General features: G+C 48.0%; 4 pseudogenes; all 4 read left to right on the forward strand.

Annotated features, from left to right (window-relative positions):
• The first annotated feature begins 362 nt into the window (after nucleotides 1-362).
• Nucleotides 363-536, forward strand: LOC146994678 (U2 spliceosomal RNA; annotated as a pseudogene).
• Nucleotides 537-2,432: 1,896 nt separating this feature from the next.
• Nucleotides 2,433-2,582, forward strand: LOC146994679 (U2 spliceosomal RNA; annotated as a pseudogene).
• A 5,823-nt stretch (nucleotides 2,583-8,405) lies between these two features.
• Nucleotides 8,406-8,579, forward strand: LOC146994680 (U2 spliceosomal RNA; annotated as a pseudogene).
• A 1,902-nt stretch (nucleotides 8,580-10,481) lies between these two features.
• Nucleotides 10,482-10,631, forward strand: LOC146994681 (U2 spliceosomal RNA; annotated as a pseudogene).
• Nucleotides 10,632-12,174: the final 1,543 nt, after the last annotated feature.

Below are 12,174 nucleotides of genomic sequence, written 5' to 3' on the forward strand. Positions count from 1 at the left end.
TCAGCAGGATCTGCAGCAGGAAGTACGCATCACTTATGCGAAAGCTCATCGTAAGTGAAACAATAAGTAAATCAAGGGATATCTATATGGAGCATCTCACGGACGTCAGACAGGAGAACTGGTAAATTTAACATGGACTCACTGAACTATCCGATTAAGTGTTCACAAAGTACAAACCCCCGAAATATGTAAGTAGAAAGAAAAACCTAGTATGTTGTACATAAGTGCTTGGTTCTGAAAATAGTTGTTGTACATATCTGCTTCGCTCTGTAAATAATTGTAAATAGAAAATTAATGTATAATAGAATTGTAAAATGATATTTCTGCCACGCAAATATCATTCTTCTGTAAAGTGGCCAAAAATATTGTTCAATAAAAAACATCTGTTCTTATCAGCTTAATATCTGATACGACGTCGACATGACGTCAAGATATTAAACTAATTTTTGCAGATAGGCTTGTGGTTAGGAATTTATTCCGCCCTCGCCACGGGTTGGCCTGCTATGGCACTACTTGCAGGATACGGCCCACAATATATCCAAAAAGCAGAAACTTCACTCACCCACTGCATCCTCAGGAAAACGTCCTTTTAAAATGGCCCCTTCAAATTTCAGAAAACCGAAGGTCTGACAACATCATACCTTTGTACGAGTGTGCGGCGACCTGCCTTTTTTTTAACTCGGGCCCCTCGTTCTTTTCCTCGGAATGGGAACATTCTGGAGCCTCGGGTTTAACCCTCGTTCTTTTCAGTGTCAAGTTCTGGTTTCTGTAAATACGAAGTTTTATTCGTATTTACAGAAATCCCATAAAATCCACATTTCTTTCCCCGTACTGTTAACAACTTACTCATTCTGTCTGACTGATTGAAGGAAGATCGGCCTCGAAATATCACTCAAATTTCATTTGCAGTAACATTTTTGTCTCATTTCATGTAAGTTTGAGAGAATTCCTATTCACATTTGCCAGATCTTTCCCACTACAGCGCGCGTATACACATTGCTTCTTTCAACACACGAGCCTTTTTATTGTAAATAACTCTCAAAAGGGTGTAAAATGTTTGTAGGCACACTGCAGCAACAAAGATTTTTCTGTCTGTTTCCTAATGTTTTGTTTGTCTCTGTATGATTTCTAAACGCCAGCTAATTGTAATGGTCTACAATTATTGTTAAGGATTGTTGTATTTATGTTTTTATTCATTCATTCATTTATTTTGTTGGCACATTAATATTAACAAACGGGAAAATGCCAATAGATGGCTGCACTATGCAGGAAGCAGTTTATTCTGAGTTTTGAGATGGCTTGCCCGCCACTAGTGTGGAAGTGTAGAATACAAAGTAATCATTAATTGTAAATTAAAAAGTACTGTTTTATTGTACATATTACAAATGAATTTGTAAAGTGTTTTTTGTAATTTTTCTGTTTGTTTAATTGTTTTAAGTTCCTAATATTTCACTCTGTGTTTTCAAGTGCAACGTTTGAACTGAAGAGAGAGAGAGTATCTCTGAGTTGGAAACCATGTGCTGGACTGTGCATGTCGAGTTTGTGTCAATCAAACTCTGGCATTATGTAATGCAGTTTTGGCTGATAAATTTTACTGTCTCAATATTTGTTTAATCACAAAAAATAATTTCTTCCCAAGCATGGGCATTCGATAACTCCAGGAATATTTATTTATTTATTTTTGGTTTTGCTATTTTTATTGCCTTTGTAATTACATTTGTTTTATATTCACCTGCAGTGAAGAATGAGATTTTTCGGAGGAGGAAGCTACTCCAGAGAAATGAACACTTTCATGAATATTTCATTGTCCTCTTTTCCCATCTGAAAAAAAATTGAGAAAATACGAGAATATTATGTTGCATGGTGCATAAGCTTATAAAAGCTGGAGGAAAACACCGGAATTCAGTTGTTTACTTACTGCTGTTATTGACTGTAGCGATTTCGCGTTGAGATCGGATTAACTTTTTCTACTTTGAATTTTGTTCCGGCCAACGTTTCCGTAAAACGTCCAATATAACTACTGTAAGTTATTGCGATATTGTAGAAATATCTGTGAGGATATTTCAGCATTGTGGTTCATTTGCTGTAGTAAGAATAAAATTTGCAATTGAATCTTGAATGAAATGAACTTTTGACGTCCTTGGCTTTTTAAAACTAGCCCCGCCCAAGGAGGAGGGGACTGACGCCTCCAGAATGGGAACATTAGAAAGGACCGCAAAATGATCCACTTGACTAGACAGAAATTGGTCATCCTTGTACACCTCTTTTTTTGTAACACAGGAGGAGGATGAAATAACGACATATCATAAAAAACCCCCAAGCAGCACTCGCTAACCTGAGTCTTCTGCACCCCCTTCTCCCCCTGCACGAATGCTCAGGACTTTTGAAATATGAAAAATTGAAAGTGAATTCATCACGCCAGAGAATTCTGCATCGCTTCTCGGCCTTTCGGCTAAGATCAAAGTGTAGTAAATCGGTCGAGTTGCCGATACTTTTTCATCTTTTTTGGTCACTTCTTACTGTTTTTACAGGTAGACTGGTGGCTAAAGATGTTTCCTGTTTCTAGGCCTCGCCCACCGCCGAGGCCCCGCCCACCGCCTGGAGTTCGGAGCCCTGGAAGACGCTCACCGCCTCCTGAAGCCAGTTTTGGAGTCCTGGATGCCGGAGCAGGTTCCCATACGGTGCATGGAGTCCCTGGAGACGTTCCTGTTGTAGCTGTTGACCGTGGAGTGCCTGCCGTTCCCGCTGGAGGTCCTGTTGCTGGATCCATTGGAACCTGTTCCCGTGCTGTTCATGGAGTCCCTGGAGCAGCTGTTGACCATGGAGTGCCCGCCGTTCCCGCTGGAGCTATCCCTGGATCCAATGGAGTCGTCCCTCTTGCTCCGGGATCAGCCGCTGATGCTTCCCAAGCCATCCCTGGATCTATTGGAGCCTCTCCTGGTGCGCCTGATGCAGAAGCTGAGGCCCCCGGATTGTCTGAGTCCATTCCTGCCTACCCTGGAGCTTCTGAAGACATCCCTGTGACGGCCGGAGCCTTCCCGGTTGCATCTGTCCCTGGATTGATCCAATCCGTTCCGGCTACTTCCCAAGTCGCCGCTGCAGACCATGGATCCTCCGATGGAAACTCTTGTGTCGTAGCTGGATCTGCCGGAGCTATTCTTGCCCTTGGAGCGATTGCCTCTCCCGAAATTGCCACTGGAGGTTCCAGAGCTGTTCCTGCATCTTCTAGTGCCACTGCTCATCCTGGAGTCGCCGCTGTGGTCCCTAGTGCCACGCCTTGCCTGCCCGGAGCCGGCTCGTCTGCCAGGAGTGTGCCCACCTACTACTACGGGAGTATCGCCACTAGTGAAGCCACGCCCACCGGGTCGTCCTCCTTGCCCAGACACGTGCCAGCTTTCGTTACACCCTCTGGACCGCCCCTTTCCAAAGGTGGACACTTACACCAACTGTTGGATAGAATTCAAGCCAAGACTTCTGGCTGCACACCGCTCCTACCTGTGGTCACTTGTCAACCTAGTGAACGAAGGACACCAGAGGGTTCATCACTCGCCAAGTCTGCTCACACGTCCTCCTCTGCCAAGGACACGCCCACCACACCCCAGTCTACATTCGCATGCTACGTCTGCGGATTGGAGTGTACGAGCAGAAGGGGCCTCAGAAGGCATACAAGGACGCACGTGCAGGAGAAAGACAGTCAGCTCCACCCACCTCCTGACAGAAGGGTAGCTGCGAGCATTCCTGGGTCATTGATCTCGCCCGTATGTCATCATACACGGGCTCGGACGGCGGCTGGTCATGCCTGCTCATCGAACACACTCACGATCTCACCCCCACGCACTTACGCTGAAGCTCTTTCTTCGCCATCCATGAGAGAGAGTTCTGCTCATCCTGCTTCAACCGGTCCTCTCTGCGCAGTGATCACCTCCACCGCGGGGACGGAGTCTCTGACGTCCAACGTACCTGCTAAGTCCAAGGTGTTTCCTGCGGAGAACACAAGGAACTTGCTGTCACCTTCGGAGACGTCAATCCCGTCGACACCATACTTCACCCTCCCGGCCAGGAATTCTACTCCCACCGTCATACCTGGACCAAAGACTAATGCTTCCACACCTCAACTGGCGTCTGCCGTCACCTGCCCGGATTGTGGTCGCTCCTGCCTGAATAAGAAACAGCTGCGGTCCCATCGTCACCTCCGTCACAGACAGGCTCCGCCTCCCACCTCTCCTGGAGACGATGACTTTACCTCCTCAACTCCTGAGACACTGACTGACGCCGCTTCTTCACCGCCCGCTGCTCCTGAACCAGGCCCCGTCCACACGGACTGCACTGCCTCTGGCTCAACAGACGCTGCTCCTCAACCTGCTTTAACTGCCACTGTCCCGGTGACCACTTCGCTTAGTAAAGACCTACCTGGTGAATCCGATGTCGCACCTCAAGTACCCTGCCAGACACGCTTGGATACTACCTCCAGCGCTGGAGACACGACTGATGCGGACGTCTTCATCCTATGCCTCACTCCCTCAGAAAGGACTGATCTGCTCTCTACTGAATTGCCCGCACCAGACAGCAATGTAATACGCTCACATGCTGCTACGACTTCTACTGAGCAAATTGCACCTGGCCCACGTCCTAGCAGGCCATTGCAGAACCTGTCAGTGAGGGAGCCTTTGCCTATGCCCACTCATGTGGAGAATCATGAGTCCTGCCCAGAGACATCCTGCCGACGTGACTCTATTGTCCATCTACTCTTCCCGATGCAAGACACACTCCACTGCACCGAAAGGGACTGCCATAGGACATTCCATTCGAAACGCTGGACCCAACTCCGCCACTCACTCTGCAGACACCTCTTGTACACACATGGCATAGATGTTGCTAGCACTCGGAACTGGTGTGCACACTGCCTATTGCCCATCGCCGTTAAGGTCTCGACCCATCAATGCTTTAGAGACCGGCCCGTAGTCGTCGAATCGGGCATTCAACATCGTTGGAGATGTACCCAGTGCGACTTCTCATGCCAAACACGGGGTGGATTCCTTAACCACCAAGCACGCCACCGACGTGAACGGCAGCGCTTACTCCAGCCACCTCTAGTGACGCCTCTCCTTCCCTCCACCTCGGCAAGACGACAGGCACGGACTGCACGATTCCGTACATCTCGCCAAGATGATGCTAGAACTGATGGACCTTCCACTGCCTACCAATCGACAAGTGCAACAGACCCTAATACCTTGCCCTATCAAGAGGATGCCGCACCTCCAGGAACAGACATGAGGACTACCCTACAGGTTGATGCGCCTTTGACTGACAATCTGGGAACCAACCCTTCCTTTGAAGAACACTCCCCGGAGCCGTCCTTCCCGGATTCGCCTTCACCTACCGGTCCTACAGTTACACCCGACTCACCGGTTCCAGAAGCCGTATCGGATGATGCCGAGAGATCTCCACTGGGTGGTGTAGAAATACAAGTCACGTCCCCCCTTGAACACTTCGTAGAACGACTGGAAGAGTTTTCCGACCCGATGACCACTGAGCAGTGGGATGCCTTTTCCACGTTACTTGACGAGATCTTGATGGCCGCCGCGAGTGCAGTTCGTCTTCCTCCCGCTAGCGAGGATGTAACTGGAAACAACAACAATTCCGCCAAGATACGTGATGACCCAAAGTTGCTCCAGAAACTCTACCGTCGTAACCGACGCAGAGCGGTCCGACTGATTTGCGGGGATGATTCACAGAGATGCCCAATTGGAAGACAGGATATACAAGATCACTTTGCTGCTGCCCTATGCAACAACCGAGTTGACACCTCAGTGTACACCTCACCATCCCCTCTCCCCAGAGAACTTGACCTCTCTCCATTTTCTCCTGCAGAGATCGCAAGGAAACTCTATTCAGCTGAAAACTCGGCACCCGGACACGATCGACTCTCATACAACCATTGGAAGGCCGTTGATCCGGACTGTACAGTACTCGCAGCCATCTTCAACATCTGCTTGAAAGCTAGGAAAGTCCCTGCAGCTTGGAAAGACTCTCGTACTATCCTGTTACCCAAAGGGGGTGACCCGCATAACATCAAAAACTGGCGTCCTATCTCGCTGAGTGTTACGATTGCCAAGCTGTTCTGTGGTTGCCTGGCACGACGGTTCACTTCTTGGCTCATCGACAACTGCATCCTTTCCCCGTCACAGAAGGGATTTCTACCCTTCGACGGGGTGTTTGAAAATAACTTCGTTGTTCAGCAGAGAATCCAGCTAGCACGGACCAGCCAATCTGACACCTGCCTGGCGTCATTGGACCTATCCAATGCCTTCGGATCCGTGCCCCACGATGCAATTTTTGCTGCGCTTCGAGCCTCTGGAGTTGGGAATCATTTCACCGAGCTGATACAGGAGCTGTACACGGATGCGTCCACACGCGTCTTCACAGAGGAAGGCCCCACGGATCCAATTCCAATTGACATCGGAGTACGTCAGGGTTGCCCCCTAAGTGGGCTGTTGTTCAACTTGACCATCAACCCGATACTTGTCGCAGTCCAAGGGCAAAGTCCTCTACACCGCATACTGGCGTATGCCGACGACCTACTGCTACTCGCGCCCTCCCCTGCGGAGCTGCAAACTCAACTCAATGTGACGCACAACCTGGTTGGAAAGCTTGGCCTCTACATCAACCCCAGAAAATGCTTCTCCCTACATATCTCCGGAGCTCGCCCAACGGGTGTCCGCCACTCTCAGTTCTCGATCGACGGCACTGCCATCAGGTGTCTTCGTGAGGGTGAAGGTGAGGAATTTTTGGGGAAACCAATTGGATTCAACCAACCACCGGACATCGAGGCACTCAATACTTACCTACAGAAATGCGAGATGATCCTGAATTCGCCACTTGCTCCCTGGCAGCGCATTGACGCGCTCAAATCCTTTGTGTTTCCATCAATGGATTTTGATATGAGGACGGCCCGGTTGAAGAAAACCGACTGGGCAAAGATTGACTCACATGTGCGCCCGCTACTAAAGAGGACTCTCAACCTACCTCCCGAGGCGGCAAATGAATATCTTTACGGCGCGAAGGAATCTGCATGCTTTGGTATCCCGCTGGCTGCCGAAAGCTCAGATATAGCAAGGATTGACAGCGCTTTCAAGTTGCTCACTTCATTGGACCCTGGGATACAACAGCTCGCTTGGGAGGACCTTACGCGACTTGTAAGTGGACGACTGAAAAGGGTTCCTTCCTTCTCTGAGATTGCAGCTTTCCTTTCGGGATGTGACGAAGACTTTCCCAGGAGCACCTCCAACCCAATTTCATCAGTTTGGTCCGCGGCCAGAAGCGCAGCCCGTCGCCTAAAAGTCACGTGGACAATTTCTGACGACCACACTGTGGAGATCTCTCATGACGGTACCACCATAACAGCCGGCAAGCGACGCCTTGTATTCCGCACCCTGCGGAATGCCATCAAGAAATCCCGCGCAGAGAAACTCATCACTTATCCCAACCAGGGCAAGGCGATGGAATGCGCAGCGGCTGCCAAAGCAAGCTCTCACTTTTTCCGGAACGGGGCATTTACACGATTCGCCGACTGGCGATTTATACATCGTGCAAGGCTAAACCTCGTCCCCCTGAACGGTGTTCGTCGCAATGTGAATGGCTCCCGTGGCTGCAGAAGGTACAACTTTGAGCTCGAGACCCTCCCGCATGTCCTCTGCCACTGCATGAGATACAGCCGTCTCTACCAAGCGAGGCACAATGCAGTGGTAGAGAGGATTAAAAAGGCAGCCAGTGGAAGGTGGCAGCTCCTCTCCGAGAACCGGCCAGTCAGAGGACTCCCGCTACGCCCGGACATCATCCTAACAAGAGACAACGCATGCCTCATCCTAGACATAACAGTTGCTTTTGACAACCGTCGGTCTTCATTTGATGCTGCTCGCCGAGAGAAGATGAACAAGTACCGTCCGCTAATCGAAGCACTGAAATCTACATACAACGATGTGCGCGTAGAAGCAATTGTAATCGGAGCACTAGGATCATGGGATCCAAACAACGATAAAGTTCTCAGCAGGATCTGCAGCAGGAAGTACGCATCACTTATGCGAAAGCTCATCGTAAGTGAAACAATAAGTAAATCAAGGGATATCTATGTGGAGCATCTCACGGACGTCAGACAGGAGAACTGGTAAATTTAACATGGACTCACTGAACTATCCGATTAAGTGTTCACAAAGTACAAACCCCCGAAATATGTAAGTAGAAAGAAAAACCTAGTATGTTGTACATAAGTGCTTGGTTCTGAAAATAGTTGTTGTACATATCTGCTTCGCTCTGTAAATAATTGTAAATAGAAAATTAATGTATAATAGAATTGTAAAATGATATTTCTGCCACGCAAATATCATTCTTCTGTAAAGTGGCCAAAAATATTGTTCAATAAAAAACATCTGTTCTTATCAGCTTAATATCTGATACGACGTCGACATGACGTCAAGATATTAAACTAATTTTTGCAGATAGGCTTGTGGTTAGGAATTTATTCCGCCCTCGCCACGGGTTGGCCTGCTATGGCACTACTTGCAGGATACGGCCCACAATATATCCAAAAAGCAGAAACTTCACTCACCCACTGCATCCTCAGGAAAACGTCCTTTTAAAATGGCCCCTTCAAATTTCAGAAAACCGAAGGTCTGACAACATCATACCTTTGTACGAGTGTGCGGCGACCTGCCTTTTTTTTAACTCGGGCCCCTCGTTCTTTTCCTCGGAATGGGAACATTCTGGAGCCTCGGGTTTAACCCTCGTTCTTTTCAGTGTCAAGTTCTGGTTTCTGTAAATACGAAGTTTTATTCGTATTTACAGAAATCCCATAAAATCCACATTTCTTTCCCCGTACTGTTAACAACTTACTCATTCTGTCTGACTGATTGAAGGAAGATCGGCCTCGAAATATCACTCAAATTTCATTTGCAGTAACATTTTTGTCTCATTTCATGTAAGTTTGAGAGAATTCCTATTCACATTTGCCAGATCTTTCCCACTACAGCGCGCGTATACACATTGCTTCTTTCAACACACGAGCCTTTTTATTGTAAATAACTCTCAAAAGGGTGTAAAATGTTTGTAGGCACACTGCAGCAACAAAGATTTTTCTGTCTGTTTCCTAATGTTTTGTTTGTCTCTGTATGATTTCTAAACGCCAGCTAATTGTAATGGTCTACAATTATTGTTAAGGATTGTTGTATTTATGTTTTTATTCATTCATTCATTTATTTTGTTGGCACATTAATATTAACAAACGGGAAAATGCCAATAGATGGCTGCACTATGCAGGAAGCAGTTTATTCTGAGTTTTGAGATGGCTTGCCCGCCACTAGTGTGGAAGTGTAGAATACAAAGTAATCATTAATTGTAAATTAAAAAGTACTGTTTTATTGTACATATTACAAATGAATTTGTAAAGTGTTTTTTGTAATTTTTCTGTTTGTTTAATTGTTTTAAGTTCCTAATATTTCACTCTGTGTTTTCAAGTGCAACGTTTGAACTGAAGAGAGAGAGAGAGAGAGTATCTCTGAGTTGGAAACCATGTGCTGGACTGTGCATGTCGAGTTTGTGTCAATCAAACTCTGGCATTATGTAATGCAGTTTTGGCTGATAAATTTTACTGTCTCAATATTTGTTTAATCACAAAAAATAATTTCTTCCCAAGCATGGGCATTCGATAACTCCAGGAATATTTATTTATTTATTTTTGGTTTTGCTATTTTTATTGCCTTTGTAATTACATTTGTTTTATATTCACCTGCAGTGAAGAATGAGATTTTTCGGAGGAGGAAGCTACTCCAGAGAAATGAACACTTTCATGAATATTTCATTGTCCTCTTTTCCCATCTGAAAAAAAATTGAGAAAATACGAGAATATTATGTTGCATGGTGCATAAGCTTATAAAAGCTGGAGGAAAACACCGGAATTCAGTTGTTTACTTACTGCTGTTATTGACTGTAGCGATTTCGCGTTGAGATCGGATTAACTTTTTCTACTTTGAATATTGTTCCGGCCAACGTTTCCGTAAAACGTCCAATATAACTACTGTAAGTTATTGCGATATTGTAGAAATATCTGTGAGGATATTTCAGCATTGTGGTTCATTTGCTGTAGTAAGAATAAAATTTGAAATTGAATCTTGAATGAAATGAACTTTTGACGTCCTTGGCTTTTTAAAACTAGCCCCGCCCAAGGAGGAGGGGACTGACGCCTCCAGAATGGGAACATTAGAAAGGACCGCAAAATGATCCACTTGACTAGACAGAAATTGGTCATCCTTGTACACCTCTTTTTTTGTAACACAGGAGGAGGATGAAATAACGACATATCATAAAAAACCCCCAAGCAGCACTCGCTAACCTGAGTCTTCTGCACCCCCTTCTCCCCCTGCACGAATGCTCAGGACTTTTGAAATATGAAAAATTGAAAGTGAATTCATCACGCCAGAGAATTCTGCATCGCTTCTCGGCCTTTCGGCTAAGATCAAAGTGTAGTAAATCGGTCGAGTTGCCGATACTTTTTCATCTTTTTTGTTCACTTCTTACTGTTTTTACAGGTAGACTGGTGGCTAAAGATGTTTCCTGTTTCTAGGCCTCGCCCACCGCCTGGAGTTCGGAGCCCTGGAAGACGCTCACCGCCTCCTGAAGCCAGTTTTGGAGTCCTGGATGCCGGAGCAGGTTCCCATACGGTGCATGGAGTCCCTGGAGACGTTCCTGTTGTAGCTGTTGACCGTGGAGTGCCTGCCGTTCCCGCTGGAGGTCCTGTTGCTGGATCCATTGGAACCTGTTCCCGTGCTGTTCATGGAGTCCCTGGAGCAGCTGTTGACCATGGAGTGCCCGCCGTTCCCGCTGGAGCTATCCCTGGATCCAATGGAGTCGTCCCTCTTGCTCCGGGATCAGCCGCTGATGCTTCCCAAGCCATCCCTGGATCTATTGGAGCCTCTCCTGGTGCGCCTGATGCAGAAGCTGAGGCCCCCGGATTGTCTGAGGCCATTCCTGCCTACCCTGGAGCTTCTGAAGACATCCCTGTGACGGCCGGAGCCTTCCCGGTTGCATCTGTCCCTGGATTGATCCAATCCGTTCCGGCTACTTCCCAAGTCGCCGCTGCAGACCATGGATCCTCCGATGGAAACTCTTGTGTCGTAGCTGGATCTGCCGGAGCTATTCTTGCCCTTGGAGCGAGTGCCTCTCCCGAAATTGCCACTGGAGGTTCCAGAGCTGTTCCTGCATCTTCTAGTGCCACTGCTCATCCTGGAGTCGCCGCTGTGGTCCCTAGTGCCACGCCTTGCCTGCCCGGAGCCGGCTCGTCTGCCAGGAGTGTGCCCACCTACTACTACGGGAGTATCGCCACTAGTGAAGCCACGCCCACCGGGTCGTCCTCCTTGCCCAGACACGTGCCAGCTTTCGTTACACCCTCTGGACCGCCCCTTTCCAAAGGTGGACACTTACGCCAACTGTTGGATAGAATTCAAGCCAAGACTTCTGGCTGCACACCGCTCCTACCTGTGGTCACTTGTCAACCTAGTGAACGAAGGACACCAGAGGGTTCATCACTCGCCAAGTCTGCTCACACGTCCTCCTCTGCCAAGGACACGCCCACCACACCCCAGTCTACATTCGCATGCTACGTCTGCGGATTGGAGTGTACGAGCAGAAGGGGCCTCAGAAGGCATACAAGGACGCACGTGCAGGAGAAAGACAGTCAGCTCCACCCACCTCCTGACAGAAGGGTAGCTGCGAGCATTCCTGGGTCATTGATCTCGCCCGTATGTCATCATACACGGGCTCGGACGGCGGCTGGTCATGCCTGCTCATCGAACACACTCACGATCTCACCCCCACGCACTTACGCTGAAGCTCTTTCTTCGCCATCCATGAGAGAGAGTTCTGCTCATCCTGCTTCAACCGGTCCTCTCTGCGCAGTGATCACCTCCACCGCGGGGACGGAGTCTCTGACGTCCAACGTACCTGCTAAATCCAAGGTGTTTCCTGCGGAGAACACAAGGAACTTGCTGCCACCTTCGGAGACGTCAATCCCGTCGACACCATACTTCACCCTCCCGGCCAGGAATTCTACTCCCACCGTCATACCTGGACCAAAGACTAATGCTTCCACACCTCAACTGGCGTCTGCCGTCACCTGCCCGGATT

Source organism: Stegodyphus dumicola, chromosome 11 (genome assembly GCF_044657685.1).
Source record: "Stegodyphus dumicola isolate Sdum_Otavi_A_Nest chromosome 11, ASM4465768v1".
NCBI classification, from domain to species: domain Eukaryota; kingdom Metazoa; phylum Arthropoda; class Arachnida; order Araneae; family Eresidae; genus Stegodyphus; species Stegodyphus dumicola.